Genomic DNA, 20,691 nt, shown 5'->3' on the forward strand with positions numbered 1-20,691 from the left:
GAATTAGGCATAAACTTGTTTCTTCTTCACAATTTCTGATGTCCATCGTTTACTTAGTCGAACCCAGCCTCTATTTTGTGTCAGGTTGTATTACAGAACTATCTTGGGCAGTCTTTCATCCTGAATTATATTCACATACTATTACCACCCTTCTATGTATTCATTTATTTTATTTCATCATTAGAGCCATTTAAATTTTAGTAATTTCGAATACCTTCATTTTTCATTACATCTCTTCCTGTGCAGCACTTAACTCTCCTCACGAATACCATATCTGTTTTGGAACACTGTTCTTGGCAAACAGCGATCAAAAAATCGGGAAAAAAGTTTTAAAATAAAAACAGTCAAAGATCGCAAGTAAGTTGTTAAAATTTAAAATTTATCAATCAGATGAGCGGTTTCGATCGTGGTATTATCATCGCCAGACCATTAGAACTCCGTGAGAGAGTAGCGAGGAGGAGCTCGCTATGTAGCGGAGATAAACACTGCACACCATCGCTACGTAGCGTACTTACTTGCGATCCTAGGCTGTGTTTATTTAATAACTTTTAATCTCTCTCTGCTCCTCGTGTTTTGCTGGCATCTTTCTTTTTATTTACCCAACTCTCGTTTCCATACAACAGCAATGGTGTCTCCAAAGTTTAATAATATTTAATTTTATATCTTTTCGTGTTTTGTAGTTAAGTATTTTGTTTATTGTTCCACAAATTGCCTGAAAGTTGTGCAGCGTTCAATCTATATCATTATCATAATCATAACTCTTGCCATAGATCAAATATTTAAAAATGTGACACCTGTCCAGTTAGCCGGCCGAAGTGGCCGTGCGGTTCTAGGCGCTGCAGTCTGGAACCGCGAGACCGCTACGGTCGCAGGTTCGAATCCTGCCTGGGGCTTGGATGTGTGTGATGTCCTTAGGTTAGTTAGGTTTAACTAGTTCTAAGTTCTAGGGGACTAATAACCTCAGAAGTTGAGTCCCATAGTGCTGAGAGCCGTTTTTGTCCAGTTACTTTGTCCTTGATTCTCGACAATACTGGGTGTTTAAGTAGGAATGCCACAACTTTCGTCTTATGTAATGAAATTTTTACATTTTATTTTGCACATATTTGGTTCAGCAGATGGAATATTAAGTAGAGGTCATCTTCAGTTTCTTGTGTCATTAATTTGTCATCTGTGAATAGTAAGTAATAGTAGAATGTAATTTGATTCCTGAATAATTATCTGATTTCTAATCCTTGAAGACTTGTCAATACAAATGTTAAAAGTGAAAAGAACCACCCCTGTTCTACTCCTTGCCCATCTGTCTAGTGCCTTCTGTTTATAGGTGCAGTGAGTCAATCCTGAAAAGTAATTTAGACATTATAAATGAGAGTAAATTTAAAAAATCAAAAAGTATATAAATTTGTGAATTATAAATTCCTGGTTCGTAAAATACCTGCTAGGAAGCCGGGGTCAGGACTGCAGCAGGGGCTAAAGTGGCTGAAGTTCAGAATGAGAACTGTTGAGATGATCTTACTATGCGCCCATACTGATTTATCTTCAAGTTATAGCGATGAAACCTTCACCCGTATGGCCATCAGAATCGTCTTCTAGCACCAACAGCTTTCAAATTTTAGTTAATGCACTGCTGTCGTTGACAAGTTCGAAGAAAGATTCAGATTAGCGAACAGTGATTTTATCTACGTCTATGGGTTGTATGATAATGATTACCAGATACCCTCATGATCACGTGGTATCATAGAGCGGTCTGTAGATGGTGCAACGTAACTACTGAAAACGACTGAAAATAAAACAAAACCCGAAAGCGCCCTACCCACTGTATAAAGGTGTGGTAACAGCTTTCGTCCCGTTATCTGTTTGTAGATGCATGTATGGAGATTCTGATTTAGGATTTCTATGGATTCCGTAAATCAGCTCGTACATTTTCCCAGTCCTTGCTGGTTCACTTATTTCATTTATCAAGTTCTGGACCACCGGCTATTTCCTGGTTGTCACTCTTTAACCATTGCATAGAGATCTCGTAGATCATAGGGCATTTGGAGTCCAAGGTCCCGTCGACATCTAGATGTCAGGAGAGACGAAGCTGTAAATAAATTGTTCAGTAGGCGCTATACAAGGTGTTCGGAGATACCGTTACAAAATTCTATAAGTTGCAGAGGGGAGTGAGTACGTAGTATTGTGAATAGGAACCCATGTAGGAAACGTCATCCAACGACGCTACAGAGCGTCAAAGTTACAGGCGCCGAAGCCCGTAAATGTCTGTATATACAGGGTGATTCTATGATGATTTTACAAACTTTCAAGTCTGACAGAGACAGATAAATGAATCAGTTTGAGGTAAGAGCCCCTGTACCGGAAACGAACGAGTCGAATGTTACAAGCGAAAATCATTCTGATATCTCTGCCAATGGAATACATATACCGGTACTGTTGTTGGTAAGATTGTAGGGTAAGCAACTTTCAGAGGTGGGTAGTATGGACCAAAACGAGAAAAAAATGTCAAGTAAACATGGGTTCTAAAATGCATATCAGAGTAGCTATTAGTATTTGTAAATCCTCGCTAGTGTGAAACACATCTCCTCTGTTGAACGAGAGCTCGTAGCTCTTAAGGTATGCATTTTAGAAACCATGTTTACTAGCCATATTTTCTGGTTTGGTCCATACTACCGCTTATGAAAATCCTCAATTCTACAAACCTACAATCTCAGCAACTACAGTACGGCCACGTGTATTCCACTGTCAGAGGTATGAGAACGGTTTTAACTTATAACTTTTGCCGCTCGCGATTAGCCGAGCGGTCTTAGGCGCTGCAGTCATGGACTGTGCGGCTGGTCCCGGCGGAGGTTCGAGTCCTCCCTCGGGCATGGGTGTGTGTGTGTTTGTCCTTAGGATAATTTAGGTTGAGTAGTGTGTAAGGTTAGGGACTGAGGACCTTAGCAGTTAAGTCCCATAGGATTTCACACACAACTTAAAACTTTCGACTAGTTCTTTACGGTAGAGGGTCACTTACCTCAAACTGATACATTTATCCTTCTCCAAAGTTTGTAATATCATCGCGGAATCACCCTGTATATATTTACATTTAGGGGCGCCGAGGCCCGCAACGACAGCGGCCGTGCCGCAGTGAATACACCGATTCCCGTCAGATCATCGAAGTTAAGCGCTGTCGGGCGTGGCCGGCATTTGGATGGGTGACCATCCGGGCCGACATGCACTGTTGCCATTTTTCGGGGTGCACTCAACCTCTTGACGCCAATTGAGGAGCTATTCGACCGAATAGTAGCGGCTCCGGTCGAAGAATACCATCATAACGACTGTGAGAGCGGTGTGCTGCCCACACGCCCCTCCTATCCGCATCCTCAGCTGAGATGACACTGCGGTCGGATGTTCCCGATGGGCCACTTGTGGTCTGAAGACGGAGTGAGGCATGTAACGTTGACGCTGTTAGCGTCGTTGGATGACGTTTCCAGACATGGGCTCATATTTAAAATATGATGTACTCATTCCCCTCTACAAGTCCTAGACGTTTGTAACGGAATTTCCGAACACCTTGTATAGCGCATACTGTACAATTTATTTACAGCTTCGTCTCCAGCTTGTGTAAGGAAATCAACGGTAGAAGTCTTGCTTTAGAAACCAGGATTTGTTGACAGTGATTTAGACCATAATGTAACGTAGCCTCCGTCCACACACCCTGGCGGACCCATCGGTACCAACCGTGGCATCCTTCACCTATGGCGTCATTTGATGTGTCATTGAGAGGCGTGTGGTCAGCACACCGCCCTCCCGACCATTGTCAGTTTTCACGCACTGGAGACGCCACAAGTCTGTCAAGTAGCTCTTCAGTTGGCGCCACAAGACTGAGTGCACCTCGTTCCGGTCCTCTCACCAGCGAAAAATCCCTGACAACACCGGGAATCCAACCCCAGTCCCCCGCATCGCGGTCAGCCGCACTGGCCACTCAGCTAAGGAGGCGGACAGACCACAAGATAGAGAACGTAAAATACCATGGAGGAACGGGAATTTGATCACGGCTGCTACAAAATATGAATCAACTGTCCTAATCAATGGACTCTCTACACATCGTTATACAACGGATCTAGTAACACGCTTTAGAAGTACTAGAGATACCTGTGAAATAACTACGAGCTAAATGCTACTGAGCACTTACTAAGGTGAACACGGCAGACACCTCTGTATAAATTCCAGTTCGCCTTATTACAGACGCAACAAACGAGCTTTTGGTCTGGTGCAGCCGACACGACACGTGGGGAGCTGTCCTTGGCTGTTTTGCTAGTTGCGAATTATACACCGATACGGCGGGCACAGTTGACACGCGGGTTCCTACTTCCGCGCACCCAATTTCGCTTGCACATTTTGCGATCATCACCGGCCGGTCGTGTGCATATTTGCGCGCCGGTCCGCCGCAGTAAACACCGGGTCCAAACACGGGAAATACTGGCCAGGATGTGTTTCCACGTGGACAAACACTTGGTATTAAACAGCGGCCAAGTTGGTGGCAAACGTCCCATTTTCAATAAGCGAGCAGCCGTGCAGTGCGGTGCAGCACCGCAGGGCGCTAAGCTGTTTAAATGTTAGCCGTAATTACACGGGATAAACACGGACGCTTGTCTCATGCTCTCTGGGCAGCCTTTGCGCTCGCCTGCGGCCTAACAATAAATGCGGACCAGCGTAAAAACACGAAGATGTGCGTCTGAAAACTTTGCGTTATTTATCGATGTGGACTCTGAGTTCGAGGGGATAACAAGCATCGTACAGTAAGAAGTTTTCAAAAACAATCAGTTTTTTTTTCGAAACAAGAATAAGGATCATAATTCGAAAGCAAACTGACATGTTGCAAAACCAAGATGACATCATCCACAAATTTTTACAAAAATGGATATTCATGCATATGTATGTATCTTTTTTCCACCTCACCTCCTAAACTATTGGACCAATTACAACCACACTTGGAACGCATACCACTTACTGTCTGGAAGGAATCGCTGAGGTGGTGAGAACCACCGAGTTTTCAAAGGGGTAGGAGTGGAGATGAAGAAGTAGTGTAGACCATGACGCGCGAGTGACCTTACTTCAGTCATCCAGTAGTTGAGAATGAGGGAACTTAGTGACTTGCAACAAACTTTACAGATCATTTCACTCTTTCACGAAACTTCTTCTCGCTGACAACCTCCACAAAATGATGAAAGATAAACTTACTACATGTTCGCCTTTCATGCAGTATAATTGTCAGCCAAGCATCAAGTTTTAGTTTCTTGTTTCTTCTTTTCTACCACCTTTATTCGTGGAATATTTTGCAGGCTGTATTCACATACACAGCTGAATATAGCAGAAAAATTGCATTATTGTACGACACTAATTTAGGAGATAAGGCGTCATAAACACTGAGATCCGTCGAAATGAAACTGCAGGACGAAATTCGCTAGAGATAATTGTAAAAAATACTTGTGAAATATGTTAATTATGTGTGAAATACATTTGACATATGCGTACCCTACAAAGCCACAGGTAAAAACCTCACCTTAGAACCATGGAACGATTAGTACACGTTTTAGTTACGAGCTGGAAAGAAATATAGTGGGGATAAGAACCACTAGTCTCCTATTGGGGTGAGGGTGACAACATGAAGAGAGAAGGCGAAGGAGGAGTTGGTCAGACTGAGAAGGGGATGAAGGAGATGGACAAAGATAGGGGGAGTAGGAGATAGACAGACAGAGGGAGAGGAGAAATGAACAGAGAAAAGAAAGAGGAGGTGATGGGCAGAGAAAGGGGAGAGAATGAGATGGACATGGAGAGGGGAGGACGAGATGCAAAGAGAGAAATGGGAGGAAGCAATGGACAGAGAGGGGGGGGGGTAAGAGGAGATGGACAAAGAGAGTAGGGAGAAAGAGATGGACAGAAGAGGAAGGTGCAAATGGATGAAGGAGGAGAAGCAGATGGAGGGAGACAGGGGAGAAGAGCACACGGGCAGAGAGAGGGTTAGGAGGAGATCGCAAGGGACAGGGGCAGAAGGAGGTGGATGGAGAGTGTGGGGAGCGAATTGGAGGAGGTAGTCAGAGAGAGGGGTTGAAGGAGATGGACAGAGAGAGGATGGAAGAGGAGATGGACAGAGAGAGAGAGAGGGGAGAAGGAGATAGACTAATAGAATCTTGGATTAAATACCTATCTGGGCAATGGCGGGTTTCAACTAGTTTATTATAAAACGTTTTATTTGTTTCATTTTCACAACAATCAAACCCACGGTGTAACTAAGAAAATCATTCATTGGTACTGTAAATAGATCATCTTTGACGGGGCCGGCCGCGGTGGCCGTGAGGTTCTAGGCACTTCAGTCCGGAACCGTGTGACTGCTACGGTCGCAGGTTCGAATCCTGCCTCGGGCATGGATGTGTGTGATGTCCTTAGGTTAGTTAGGTTTAAGTAGTTCTAAGTTCAAGGGGACTGATGACCTCAGATGTTGAGTCCCATAGTGCTCAGAGCCATTTGAACCATTTTGAACCATCTTTGACGGTACCATTTTGGCATTCACCTTTACGTAAAGGACTCCTGTAGATCTCGCCATGAATTTCGGTATCCGTCATGCACACGGACGTTGCTTCTGTGTTTTTTCTAATGTCATCTTCCCACTTTGCATTAGGCCGTTTTCTCGTTCTCAACTAATCTTTCGGAATCCAGTTTATAAGAACGGGAATGCTTTTATCAACAGGCAGATAGCGTCGTTGGACGAACGTAAAGGATGTGCAGAAAGACTTTACAAATTGCAATTCTTTATGGGGGTTTCTCTTCAACTTCAGATAGCAATTGATTATGTTAGGCACTGTATACAACGAAAACACCATCGCAGTGACAACAATAATTTAGATATACAACAAGCTGTATTTGACTTCATGGGTCGCCTATCCATAGACACGTTGGAGGACAATAATGGGACTTCGAAATCTAAATCAGGTCTGAATATAATAGATTTTTATTTGCTCTTTATGAGGCTAACAAAAAAATGGTTCAAATGGCTCTGAGCACTATGCGACTTAACTTCTGAGGTCATCAGTCGCCTAGAACTTAGAACTAACTAAACCGAACTAACCTAAGGACATCACACACATCCATGCCCGAGGCAGGATTCGAACCTGCGACCGTAGCGGTCGCTCGGCTCCAGACTGTAGCGCCTAGAACCGCACGGCCACTCGGGCCGGCTATGACGCTAACAGTTCAGTTACTGAATTGGAAGACTATATGAAGAAAATGCAGTAAGATTTGCTCATCTGGGCAGCTCACGAATTCAAAGTTAGCGTGAAAAAACGGACCAAAAATTAGAATCAAATAGGCGACACAAGTTACGTAACACAACAAGTAATTTGCTAGCTACTCAGAATATGGACTACACCGAGAAACTGTGCACTTACATTTCCTCAGAAATCAGTTAGTGTGTTCCAATCAGCACAGGCGTCAGGATGAAAACTAACAGCCCAGACACTTCGTTCTCTTCTCTCAATTACCAACCTTCAACAAAAAGCTTCATATGGAGGGGACGACGCAATGCTTTTCCCAATGCAATGAGCCAGAGCATCTCCTATTTTCAGGAAAAACTGAGGAACACAGAACAAACTTCCTGTTCTTGGCATACAAAATACACATTAACAATGATGAGGAGCGGTGTCCTTCCAATTGGTTAGCCTCCGCTTGTCAAGCAAAGCACAGTGGTGAGTGTAATTAATTTGATTGGATACAACATAAATTTGGAGCAAAAGGAACTAACTTCCCCATACTGCTCAGGTGATGCCACAGCATCCCCTCCGGTGATGTACATATAGAAAAGACAAAAATGTCATGCTCGGTTATTCTCTGGGAATGGCAGGCATGGCAGTGTCTGTCCTCAGTAATAAAGGCGCCGGCTCCAGCTAACAAAAGCTGGGAGCAGGGCAAGACCCCACTTCTGCCAATCTGCTCAACTACCTGGGGATGCTCGCCCTTACTAATAAGACTCACTGACCGCCTTCTGCTGACAAAGAGGAACTAGAGGCCACACTGGAAGTACATCTTGCCAGTGGGAAAAACACAAATCTTACATACCAAGGTAAACATGACCACTACTCTCAATAAAATAACCACAAAATAGTGTCAGCGTTGCGCAGGGATATGTGACAGTCACGTAACGATTAAAAGATTATTAGTGAACATTTGGAGAACAACTCGTATAAATATTCAGGGTTGTACTGAGAAGCGATATGAAATGCGATGATCGCGAGAAATACGTAGTAGAGAAGGTGAATGGGGATTTGTTCTGGAGACGTGTAGTGCGTGTGTGAAGGAAGCTGCATAAAAGGCAATATAATTTGGAGTCCTTACCATGCAGACTGATTGAAGAAAGACGACGTACTTCTCGAGAAACCCTGTATTTAAAGAAGTCTGTGTGACCATTCTGCCGCCAATATTGCAAATGAAGCGTAGGAATAAGGTGAGAGAGATTGGGGCGCCTACTGAAACGTGCAGACAGTAATATTTCCCTCCTCAATAACAATATAGTACAGGACAGGAACCTGCTAATACTGGTACGAAGTTCCCTCCGCTGTGCATTTAAAGTGACTTGCGGAGGATAAATTTAGATGTGAAAGTGTAATAGTACATGAAAGATAGTTTTGCTGATATGGAATTCCTTTACGTGACTCCTTTATCAATTCTGAACGTCCTCCATCTTGATTATGTTTTAAGAGGAGCAAACTGACGCACTGGGGTCAGTCAATATGAATACCTGTGTGTCAATGGACGAATCAGCAATCGTGTTATACCTGCGTTGCTATATTCCAGCCGCTTCTGGTAATTCAAAACTCAATCAAATTGTTACGCCCTGCTTCTGTTTTAGAAACACGAGGATTGCTTTGTAGGAGGCTACATCACGCAGTGCCTAGGAGCAAGTTTTACTGCGCTTGTCACTAGTAATAACACGGGGACGGAAAGGGCGCAGCTCTCCAGATTGCCTCTCGGTCAGGAATCCCCACGGCAGGTAAAGGTCACTGCTCCACACGAACCCGACAAATTTTCTGTAGCCTGAGGCCGAAGCACCCAAGCGTGCTGCGTTCTGTTTCCGCGGGAGGTGTCGCATTGCTCGGCTGTACGTTGGAGGGGCTGTTTTCGTGCTTCTTTAAATTTTCTGATAACTATAAGAAAATATTTCTTGTGGCCTCTGGAATGTTTCAGCCAAAATTCATACTTTGTGGCGAGGAGACAGGCAAGATATCGGAAAATAACTTGGAAGTGATCTGATCATCAGAACAACACGCAAGGTTTCCATGGAAGATCCAATAGCTATCGTGAAAATGGAGAGCGACACAAAAACATTCATTATTAATAGTGTTGGTAGAAGCTGTTGTTGTGTTGATTTTCACAACTACAGTTAACAGTGTTTTGTGTATAGTACGTGTTAATTCATATTTGAAAAAACTATTTATTATTGCCTCAAATACTAGTCACAATTTGTTGTCGTATTGTTTTTCTTAACTATCACTTTAATTTGTTTTTAAATCCTTTTTTCATGACTGTCAGAACTTACTACGCTTGTCCGTCCTCTTTTAGAACACTGCTCGCGGTGTGGGATCCTTACCATATAGGACTGACGGAGTACATCGAAAAAGTTAAAAGAAGGGCAGCACGCTTTGTATTATCGCGAAATATGGGAGAGAGTGTCACAAAAATAATACAGAATTTGGGCTGGACATCATTAAAAGAAAGGCGTTTTTCGTTGCGACGGAATCTTCTCACAATATTCCAGTCACCAACTTTCTCCTCCGAATGCGAAAATATTTTGTTGACACCGACCTACATAGGGAGGAAGATCACCACGATAACATGAGGGAAATCAGAGATCGTACGGAAATATATATGGCTCAAATGGCTCTGAGCACTATGGGACTTAACATCTGAGGTCATCAGTCCCCTTGAACTTAGAACTACTTAAACATAACTAACCTAAAGACATCACACACATCAATGCCCGAGGCATGATTCGAACCTGCGACCGTAGGGGACACGCGGTTCCAGACTGAAGCGCCTAGAACCGCACGGCCACAACGGCCGGTTCCAGTTTGTTCCCATGTAACAAAATCACATCACACTGTGTAGGCTCACACCCTTATAGGTGCTTCAAATTTGATGTTCCTTCTGCAAGTGTGCGACGTTTCTAGCAATTGCGGAAAGTGGCAGAGCCGTAGTGAAACATCAAAATGGCGTATACGAAACTCGTTGCAAGCAAGTGCTCTTATAGAATTATTAGTTGCGGTGGAAGAAACTATAGTGAAAATCCATTCCCAGGTATCGATGAGAACTGGAAGTGCTTATGCAGTGACTAAGTTTCTTAGATATACAAATTTTTCTCAAGACAGGTTCTATGAAAACAGACCATAAGATTCAAAGAAACATCGTTTCATCTGAAGTGTTGCAGCCGTATGAGGCCAAGGGAAAGGCTTTCCTGTCACGAATCAAAACAGGTGACGAAACTTGCACCACCTTGACCCGGAAACGAAAAGACAGTCACTGGAGTGATATTGCCCGTTATCACCAAAAAATAAGAAATTAAAGACAGCTCCGTCTGTTGGAAAATGCTTGATGACAGTTTTCGGGATAGTTATTGCGTTATTCTCATGTACGTGTGACCAAAAAGGTCAACCATTAGTTTTGTAGCACATGGGCTGTCTCTGGAAAAGCTCCAGAACGGTTTCCGTCTTGTGTTGCCCGACAAAAGTGCAAGAGAACTTTTGCTCCAACACGAGATTGCACATCCACACACAAGTCTAAGAACCCGGGATTCATTTCCTATCAGACATGTTATATGACATCATAAAAATGATATCGTTGTAGTATACATTCAACATCGTTTAATAGAGCCGATTGTCGTAAGCTATCGACTCAAAAATGATAGAGAAGCCGTTAGCAGGTATTTAATAAAGTAAGAATCGCAAATATTTCGGGGGTCGCAGTGTATAAGGACGATTCAGCGCTGATACGAGTGGTCTGCAGCTGTAAGCACTGAAATGCTTCAGAGATTTGCTATCCTTTCTTTATGGCGTGCTGATAGTCTGACTAGAATAGTCATGAGTGAAATAAAGAAAGACCTTTACGAACCCGTGAACTTCAAAAATGATATATGCACACTAAACGAGCTGACATTTCTTGAGAGATGATGGATTTGCGTGTTGCGAATGAATGTATATTACTGGACTAACGAGCAGGGCCACTTTTGACGTCGTTAATGCCCGTTGTACTTCGTAAATGTACTTCTACCTTTCTTAGACTGCTCCCCCCTACCTATAACAGTTGAAATGAAAAGATGTGCCTTTTTCAATATTCACGTCATTTACGAGTTATCCGAAAACATTTTGCGTGGTTGAAATCAAAAGTTTGGAATATCTCGTGTCAGCAATGTTGATGTCTTTATTCGAAAATCTATGCGATGCAAAATGGAAAATAATAACAACTGGTTTCTGTTTAAATAATGAATGAAAGATGTAGAAAGTGGGTGGAGCAAGAAATAGTAACTACATCTCGCCCGTTTCCCCGACGACTGAAAATTTTCAGTTGTAATTTATTCTGTGTGTGATAAAATATCGTCTTAGAAGAAAATCATTTTGATGGTACTGTCAATAAATTCAGTATTCATGTGGTGTGGCTACTCCATAAGACAAATCCGCTAGATCGATTCGGTAGGTAGAATAACACACAGTCATGGATCCTGAAGTGGGATGCAACTTAACTGCAGTGCGAGGGAGACAACTACATTTCTTTCAGCTAACGTAGTTTACCATATGAGGAATACCGCATTCCTGTCCCAGATCGTCTTTATATAGTTAATGATCTACACTATCTTGTACTACATACGCCATTAGAGAAACGCCAAATTCCTGCATTTATGTGCTTCAGTGTGCTGGAGATCCTGCAGAATTGACACTCTAATGCAGCCCAAAAACAAACAGAATGGACACTGATGTTCGCCTCATACTCTGAAGCGCCGGCCGGAGTGGCCGAGCGGTTCTAGGCGCTACAGACTGGCACCGCGCGACCGTTACGGTCGCAGGTTCGAATCCTGCCTCGGGCATGGATGTGTGTGATGTCCTTAGGTTAGTTAGGTTTAAGTAGTTCTAAGTTCTAGGGGACTGATGACCTCAGCAGTTAAGTCCCACAGTGCTCAGAGCCATTTGAACCATTTACTTTGAAGCTCAACACCGTGTGGACTTTCTGTTCTTTCCCTTTGACTCGTGCGTGTGTGTGGATACTCTTTATAGTAAACCAACTCGCAGTTTAGAAACATGAATACAATATGGAGACATATCATTCACCTATTCCCCACTCGGTTCGCTGGAAGGAAATCCTTACGACGACGACGACGACGACGACGACGACGACGACGATGATGATGATGATGATGATGCATCTGAGGTATGGATATTACTGATGCAGAAATAAAGGCTATCCGTTTCTTCAGTGTGACTCTTTCCAAGGTCTCTGTCCTACAGTGTGTTCGGTGAACTTTTACGCACATAACAAGAGTCCTTTTTAAGGTACATATGGAATTTGAGACAAACTGTATAAACTGTCAATAACCATCATGAACATCTCAAAGTCTGCAATGTATGGTTTATCAGAGCTTTTCTTTACGTGATCCGCAGCAATTAACTCAAGGGAAAGTTTCCATGGGTGTTTTATGCATATTATTTCTTTTAACTTTAACATACGGAGTACATAGAATGTAAAACACTTTTACATATATCACATTTTCATTAATCGAGAGTGTATACATTCAGTTTGTTTGTTAACTTCTGGTTATGTTTTGTTCTTGTATGAGCTGACTCGTCCAGTATAACTGTAAAACGCTTCGAGTATGTGTAATGTTGATATCTTTCGCTGAACTATGGTCAAAGACTAGTACCTTAAGGAGACGAAAATTTTGATACCTTTAGCTGAATTATAGTCAAAGACTAGTACCTTAAGGAGACGAAAATTTTTCAGTCGCTAAGTCCTGTAACAGAATTGATGTTTGCGAGAACTATAAAAATAACACGGAATAAAGTTTTTAACGTATTGTACAACTTGTTTATCTAGTATGTTTCTGCACTGTTGATGCTTCAGTCTCTTTCCGTATGTCACTCGTCTGAAAGCATAATTGCTTATGTTCGCTTTTTCGTACCCGCACACGTACTCTGTTCGGCTTAAATCTAGCAACAGTTTTTACAATAGCTGTTGTCAACAAACGATGAAACATACAACCATGTTTAGCATATGTCAGTTCTGTTACTCGCAGTACAAATTCAATAGCATTCACAAATAAGTAACAAATAATTTTTTTAATGATTATACAAAGTGCTCCGCTGCTAGTTCTGACATATGAACTGCCGCTTTTAAATCAGTTACACATTGCAGTCATTTTGGGTTTACTTGTCAAAATTACTGCAATGTGTAACTGCCAGAAATTCTCCTCTTAACGCCATTCGTTGCTCTGGGCCGTTTAATATTGATCCAGTATATGGAGAAAGTACCATCTAGACTACAGTATGGGAGAATGTTCCAGTCCCCTATGAAACAAGGGGTGTCATACATGACGCGAAATTACACGAAACCTTCGATTTTTCACGATATCAACAAATTTCATTCAGCATTATTTGCGAAAAAAACTTATTTTGAGAAATATAATGAGGCAGCTTTATAGTTCGTTGTTTCCTAGTTCTCGTTAAAGCGGGACATTATGATTAACCAAGACGTTTTGTGGGCTAGTTAGATACAAAATTTTTGCGTGCCTCACGTTAATCTAAATAAAACTTTAAAGAAACAACACATTGCTAGAAGGCTGAAAATCTGTTTCGTGATAATTCAGTAACACACAGAAACAGACAATATGCAGACATTTAGTAGCTTCCCGTTTTACAGACCGCTAGTAATGAATAGATCTCTACAATGTTTTATCTACTGCAATGTTGAAATTTTTTTTTTAAGCATCTTTCAGAATTAAACTGGATAAAAATTAATTCTTGTTGGTGATAAGAAAAAGAGACAAATACAGCTGAACGGTTGACGAATACATGAAGGCATTAAATGTAATCGCAACTGCGAATACGGAGAGCGGTCAGCTTCATAATGGAATGATGACAATGAAAATCTGTGCCGGACCGGGACTCGAACCAAGATTTCTCGCTTACTGCGAGCGGTCGCCTTACCATTTAGCTATCCGTGCAGGACTCACGGCCAAGCCCAAACTTCCACATGTCGTCAACCGAGAGTCTACAACCTGTACTCATACAACCGTTAAGGCTTTGTAGCACATATTACATTCACCTTACAATTATAAATAATACACCAAACGAAAGAGAAACACAAACAGTTTTTCTTGCAATTATTCAGTGTGAACACCGACCACACATCGAGTTGGCAGGAGAGTTGTTCCGAAACCTTGCTCAATGTGTCAGGAGTAACTGTTGCAATAACAGTGTTTCTAGAGTCGGATAGATCAGGTGGTATCGGAGGCACATACACATGATCGCGTCAGATCATGTGTGAACGTGGAGGGCAAGCATAAAATGCTGAGTTAATCGGCCGGTTGCGCCCAATCCACCGGTCGGATACAACGTCGTTTAAACAGTTGAGGATGATGATGATGTTTGGTTTGTGGGGCGCTCAACAGCGTGGTTATCAGCGCCCGTACAATTACCCAATCTTTGCTCAGTCCAATTGCGCCACTTTCCTGGATGATGATGAAATGATGAGGACAACACAAACACCCAGTCATCTCGAGGCAGGTGAAAATCCCTGACCCCGCCGGGAATCGAACCCGGGACCCCGTGCTGTAAACAGTTGCGTACTGAGTTACGCCAGTGAGGCGGCGCATCATCTTGCTCCCAAATAAAGATGTGCTGTTCACCTTCTTCCCATTGAGGCATGGGCCAAAGCTCTAGCACATCAAGATAAGAAACATCAGTTACAGTTGATTCACCTAAAAAGAAAGGTCCATAAACTTTCCGCGGGGATATTTCTTGGGGCTAAGCGCGAAAGACTCGCACTCGTTCAACACGTTTTTCAGTCACTCTTTGTCATTCCAGTCTCTTTCCATCGCGCACAGGTATACAGACAAAACTGTTTGAGTTGCTCTTTCATTTGGTGTATTATTTACAACTGTAAGTTGAGTGTAATAAATGCTAGAACGCCTTAAAACCGGTGTATTCATTTTGAAACACCCTGTATATTCCCGTACAGGGGAGACATTTTACTTGAAAGTCGTTTGCCCAGTGTTGGCGGATAAATACGATATTGCAGCGTATATGCTGTTCTGAATTACGATGCAAAATTCCTTTAGACATGGATGCATGTCTCACCTGTGCGGATGTACAGCACAATAATGGATGTCTAAGTACAGGTCGTAGACGCTTGGCTGACTACGTACGGAAATTTGGGTCTGCCCGGGCAGGGACAGCAAAATGGTAAGGCGACAGCTCACGAAAAGCGGGAAATCCCGGTTCGAGTCCCAGTCTGGCACAGATTTTCATTGTCGTCATTACATTGTGCAACTGATTGTTGTTCATATTCGAAATTGCGAATACATGTAATATATTCAGTAATGGCTGTAGTCGTCGTAGTGCCTGTACCTTGCGACATGCGTGCAGTCCATAATAACTGTGCATCGTAATTCAGAATAACACAGGCACTGCCATATCGTGATATTGGAAGGAGCTCGTCAACAGGCACAATAAGACTTAAATATTAACAGAAGAAGAAAGGCAGTGTTTGATTTTCCCTCGCCCAAGGTTAAGTGCAAGGAATTGTGGTAGTAATATTGTTTGTCCGACTCAGGTCATTGAAGAGACTGGTTCTTTATAGTGTTAGATACCAGCGCGCAACTGTGAAAACATGCTCGCACACTACAGTTCTTTGGGAGGCACGCGATCGCTCTATGTGACGCAATTTCAATACTGTCAGCGAAGGAAGTGTTGATCGGGGGAGCCATATTAACTATGGGTCCTGTGCCATTAGTGAAGCAGTTGTCTGACAAGGATGTCCAGCCTCGTTCTGAGCAGATCAAAAAATGACAACACTGACACCATGGAGCATTAGTCTGTAACACTCCGAATGCGCTCAGAGAAATTCCGAGATCCGACCGCTGGGACCGATCGAGGTGGCGCAGTGCTTAGCACACTGGACTCGTATTCGAGCGGACGACGGTTCACATCTGCTTCTGGCCATCCACACTTAAGTTTCGCGTGTTTTCCTAAATCGCTCCAGACTAACGCCGGAATGGTTCCTTTAAAAAGGCGTGGCCTTCGTCCTTCCCCAACCTTCAAACATTCTGAGGATGTTCTCCGTCTCTAACGACCTCGATGTTGACGTGTCGTTAACCTCAATCTTGAAACTTCCTGGCAGATTAAAACTGTGTGCCGGTCCGAGACTCGAACTCGGGACCTTTGCCTTTCGCGGGCAAGTGGTCTACAACTGAGCTACCCAAGCACGACTCACGCCCTGTCCTCACAGCTTTACTTCTGCCAGTATCTCGTCTACTGCGAGACGGGTACTGGCAGAAGTAAAGCCGTGAGTCGTGCTTAGGCAGCTCAGTTGGTAAAGCGCTTGCCCGCGAAAGGCAAAGGTCCCGAGTTCGAGTCTCGGACCGGCACACAGTTTTAATCTGCCCCGAAGTTTCATATCAGCGCACACTCCGCTGCAGAGTGAAAATCTCATTCTGGAACGTCAATCTTCTTCTTCCGACAACTGGAGTGGGAATATACGCCGTTAACATTCCTGTTCAATCGCCATCTAGCTCTTCGAAACGTCACCGCCTCTTTGTCTGTATGAAAGTCTAGGAAAAGAGTTCACATACAGGGTTGCTATAATTCAACTTTCGCTACTTCAGAGGCCCCCATGAAAAATGAGCGTTCGTACGACAATGCAACTTTGTGGAAACATTTTTAAGGACATGCGAAAGGCAAATGACGAATAAACCGTTGAAAGAAACGCATTTTAATTGCCATATATGAGGGTAACATTTGTTAATCGCGAACCATGTTTATGTTCCGGGTTACAAACGTTGCTCACTGTGACGACCATATGCATCCACGCCAGCCTGGAACCACACTGTTTGCAGCACTTTTCGAACGGTGGACCAGAGAATGTTCAGCTGTCGTGACACGGCTTGCGCACTGCTTGAAGATGGGCAGTGCGTGCAGCATTATCAGCCATGGCAGTAGTAAGCTCTTCAACGATTTGTGGCGCAGTTGTTCGTCGGCCACTCCCAGGAGCAGTTTCCAAACCGCTAGTTACTTCGAACTTCCGAATCATGTTCTTCAGCCTCGGTACGGAAAGACGACCTCTCCGTATTCCTTTACTGCGTCGATACTCTCGAAGAGCAACAGCGCTACTGCTATTGCTTTGCTAAAACAGTTCTACGAATGAAGCCCTGTGCCTGCAACTGTAATGCACAATGGTGCGCCGGTAATGGTACTACATCGCCGTACCAGTGCCGCCGCCTAACGGCAAGTCACGACACACTACTAATAACGCTAATCCTCCAGAGCACCGTCGAACACCATCCCCTAAGTCTGGGTACCCATACGGAAAACAGTTTTCAGTCTACACTAGCTCAAGTAGGGAAATTTTAGCTATAACCAATTTGTATATAGAATTTTAGCTTCCAAATAAACAATACGGTTCATTGACACATACATAAAACTCATCAAGTTTGTTTCTGACCAGCCTGCCATCAGCTCTTTGTTCTAATCCAAAGGTGCTATTGAATGACAATAACAATTCCGAGTGGCTCAATGGCCTTTTCCAAACCTTTCAATTGGACGCCTTGCCTATCCCTAACCTACCGCAACAACCCTGCTGGGCAGAGAGGACTTACAGTTTGAAGTGGAATCCGAATCACTTGTTATCACTTGTCGTTCCTGCCGAACTTCACATTATTGAGAGGTGAAGGCTGGGTTGACGACAGCCTGAAATATTCCGTGGTCCGGCCGAGATTGGATTCCACAATCTTTCGGTTTCCTATCACGCGCATTACCATTAGACCAAACCATGACTGCCACTTATTAAAAAAAATGACAGCAATTTGCCGGCCATGACTCGGTCTTCGCCTCTTTCGGCGGCGACGAATTCAAGTGTTTCCACGTCTTGCTTTGCTCCTTTGGCAATGGGACCACAGCGATACACTCAGCGCTCGTCCTTGGTGATTTGGCAGCAAAAGAAGTTATCTACACTGGCCTTATACAGTTGCAAACTTTCCCCCGCTTGGTTCGGGGGCCTTTCTGAATGAGTGTCGGCAATCGGAGAACCCAGCGGATGGCGACCTTTTCAGTGTTCATAATGTCCTGTAAGATGTCGGAACCTGATCAGTGGCTCACTGTCACTTTTTTCGCTGTCGCCTCGATTGTGATGACCTAGTCTTCGAGCACCAGTCCTCGGCTTCGCTTGCGGTTACCAGTTCTTCAAACAGACAAGATCTCAGCCTCGTTCTTCGTCATTAAGCCTTATCTAACTACACTGGAAGCACCTGCGTCACATAATCACTGTGCCCTTTGATGGTGTTTTGTTTCCGTACAATTCCACCAATTCAACACGTATTGTTGCAGCATTGTTTCCCTTCAAATGCAGAAAACGAACTACCGCACGACACATCGATTTGGTTCCTTTAGCAACGTGATACGTTAGTGTGGCATAGGGATTTCAATATTTACTAGGAATAAATGTAAATGTCGTGTGACTAGGGCCTCCCGTCGGGTAGACCGTTCGCCGGGTGCAAGTCTTTCGATTTGACTCCACTTCGGCGACTTGCGCGTCGACGGGGATAAAGTGATGATGTTTAAGACAACACAACACCCAGTCCCTGAGCGGACAAAATCTCCGACCCAGCCGTCAATCGAACCCGGGCCCTTAGGATTGACATTCGGAGCTGACCGTTCAGCTACAGGGGGCGGACATTTACTAGGAGTGAAGACATATACCTGCGTACAAAGAAAAAATAATTACGTAACTTTATTTTTTCGAGGTGAGAATTAAAACTTTATGACTAACTCTCGTACTCATCCATAGTTCCAAGATTCAGCCTTCCGTCACACCTAGGACTTCTTCCGTACTTACTGCGTCTTTTGTGTATGGCAGTAATTTGTTTACACAAAAATGCCACGTTGTACCCTGGTATGGATTCTACGTAAAACTATAGCTCGTTCCTATAACTAGCTGGGTAAGCCATTTCAAATGTCCAAAGGAATCAAGGATATACCATCTCCAATGATATTACCTGCCGTAAAGAGTTGCGTTGTTCGGTTTACCTGTATCAGAGGCAAATAATGAGACCCCCCCTGCTGTGACCCGCAAGACAAACAGCGGGCGATGAGAGCTGAAACAGTAATCCCTGTTCTCTAACTCCAGCGACTGGCTAATTGGCAGCCGTGTGACAGCAGTCAGCAACGAGGGGAGCGTCGCGGTCACAGTAGGCAAGCGAATAAACTGACACGGCACGCCATTCCGTACCCTGTTGTGGCGACGGATGGGCTTAAGTGGCAGAAACACGGACGGTTGCAGGAACCGCGAGTTGGCCGCGCGCGCTGTCACACGCCAGTCTCTAATTATGGGCGGGCGCAAACAGAGCACCACGGCCGGCCAACACGGGATCTCACTAGCCCCACCTGATAGCGGCGCTGATTTATGAGTTCTGGCTACGGCGCCAACAACACATTCGCGCCCGGAAACAGGCCTAATCAACGCCTACCCACGCGGTGTGTTCGTGTTTACACTGCGGGCGCCGAAACACGTGGGCACTTGTCTTCAGCAGCACGAGATACATAGCTGCGCGCGCGTGCGCGCGCGCACACACACACACACACACACACACACACACACACACACACACACACACAAATAGCTCTGAGCACTATGGGACTTCACTTCTGAGGTCATCAGTCCCCTAGCTTACATTCAAATGGCTCTGAGCACTATGGGACTTAACATCTATGGTCATCAGTCCCCTAGAACGTAGAACTACTTAAACCTAACTAACCTAAGGACATCACAAACATCCATGCCCGAGGCAGGATTCGAACTTGCGACCGTAGCGGTCGCGCGGTTCCAGACTGTAGCACCTAGAACCGCTCGGCCACTCCGGCCGGCACACACACACACACACACACACACACACAAAATAAGGAAGGCATAAGGTTTTAGGGGAAGATTTCCTTTCAATGCAATATATAGCGCATACAAGAGGAGTGGAACCCACAATATATTGCCATGCTTAAGACGGCGCAGGAAATATGTTGGCATTCAAAACAGCTTCCAGTCGCCTCTGAATGGATAAACACAGGTCCTGTATGGTTTTCAACGAAATCTTATACCATTCTTCCTGCCAAAGAGTGGTAAGTTCAGGTAACGAGGATGTAGGTGGATGGATGATCACGCACCGTTCTCTCCAAATAGTTCAAATGGCTCTGAGCACTATGGTACTCAACATCTTAGGTCATAAGTCCCCTACAACTTAGAACTACTTAAACCTAACTATCCTAAGGACATCACACACATCCATGCCCGAGGCAGGATTCGAACCTGCGACCGTAGCAGTCCCGCGGTTCCGGACTGCAGCGCCAGAACCGCTAGACCACCGCGGCCGGCCACACCGTTCTCTCCAAAGTAGACAACATAGGCTGAATGATAATG

Source organism: Schistocerca cancellata, chromosome 1, assembly GCF_023864275.1.
Source record: "Schistocerca cancellata isolate TAMUIC-IGC-003103 chromosome 1, iqSchCanc2.1, whole genome shotgun sequence".
Lineage (NCBI taxonomy): Eukaryota > Metazoa > Arthropoda > Insecta > Orthoptera > Acrididae > Schistocerca > Schistocerca cancellata.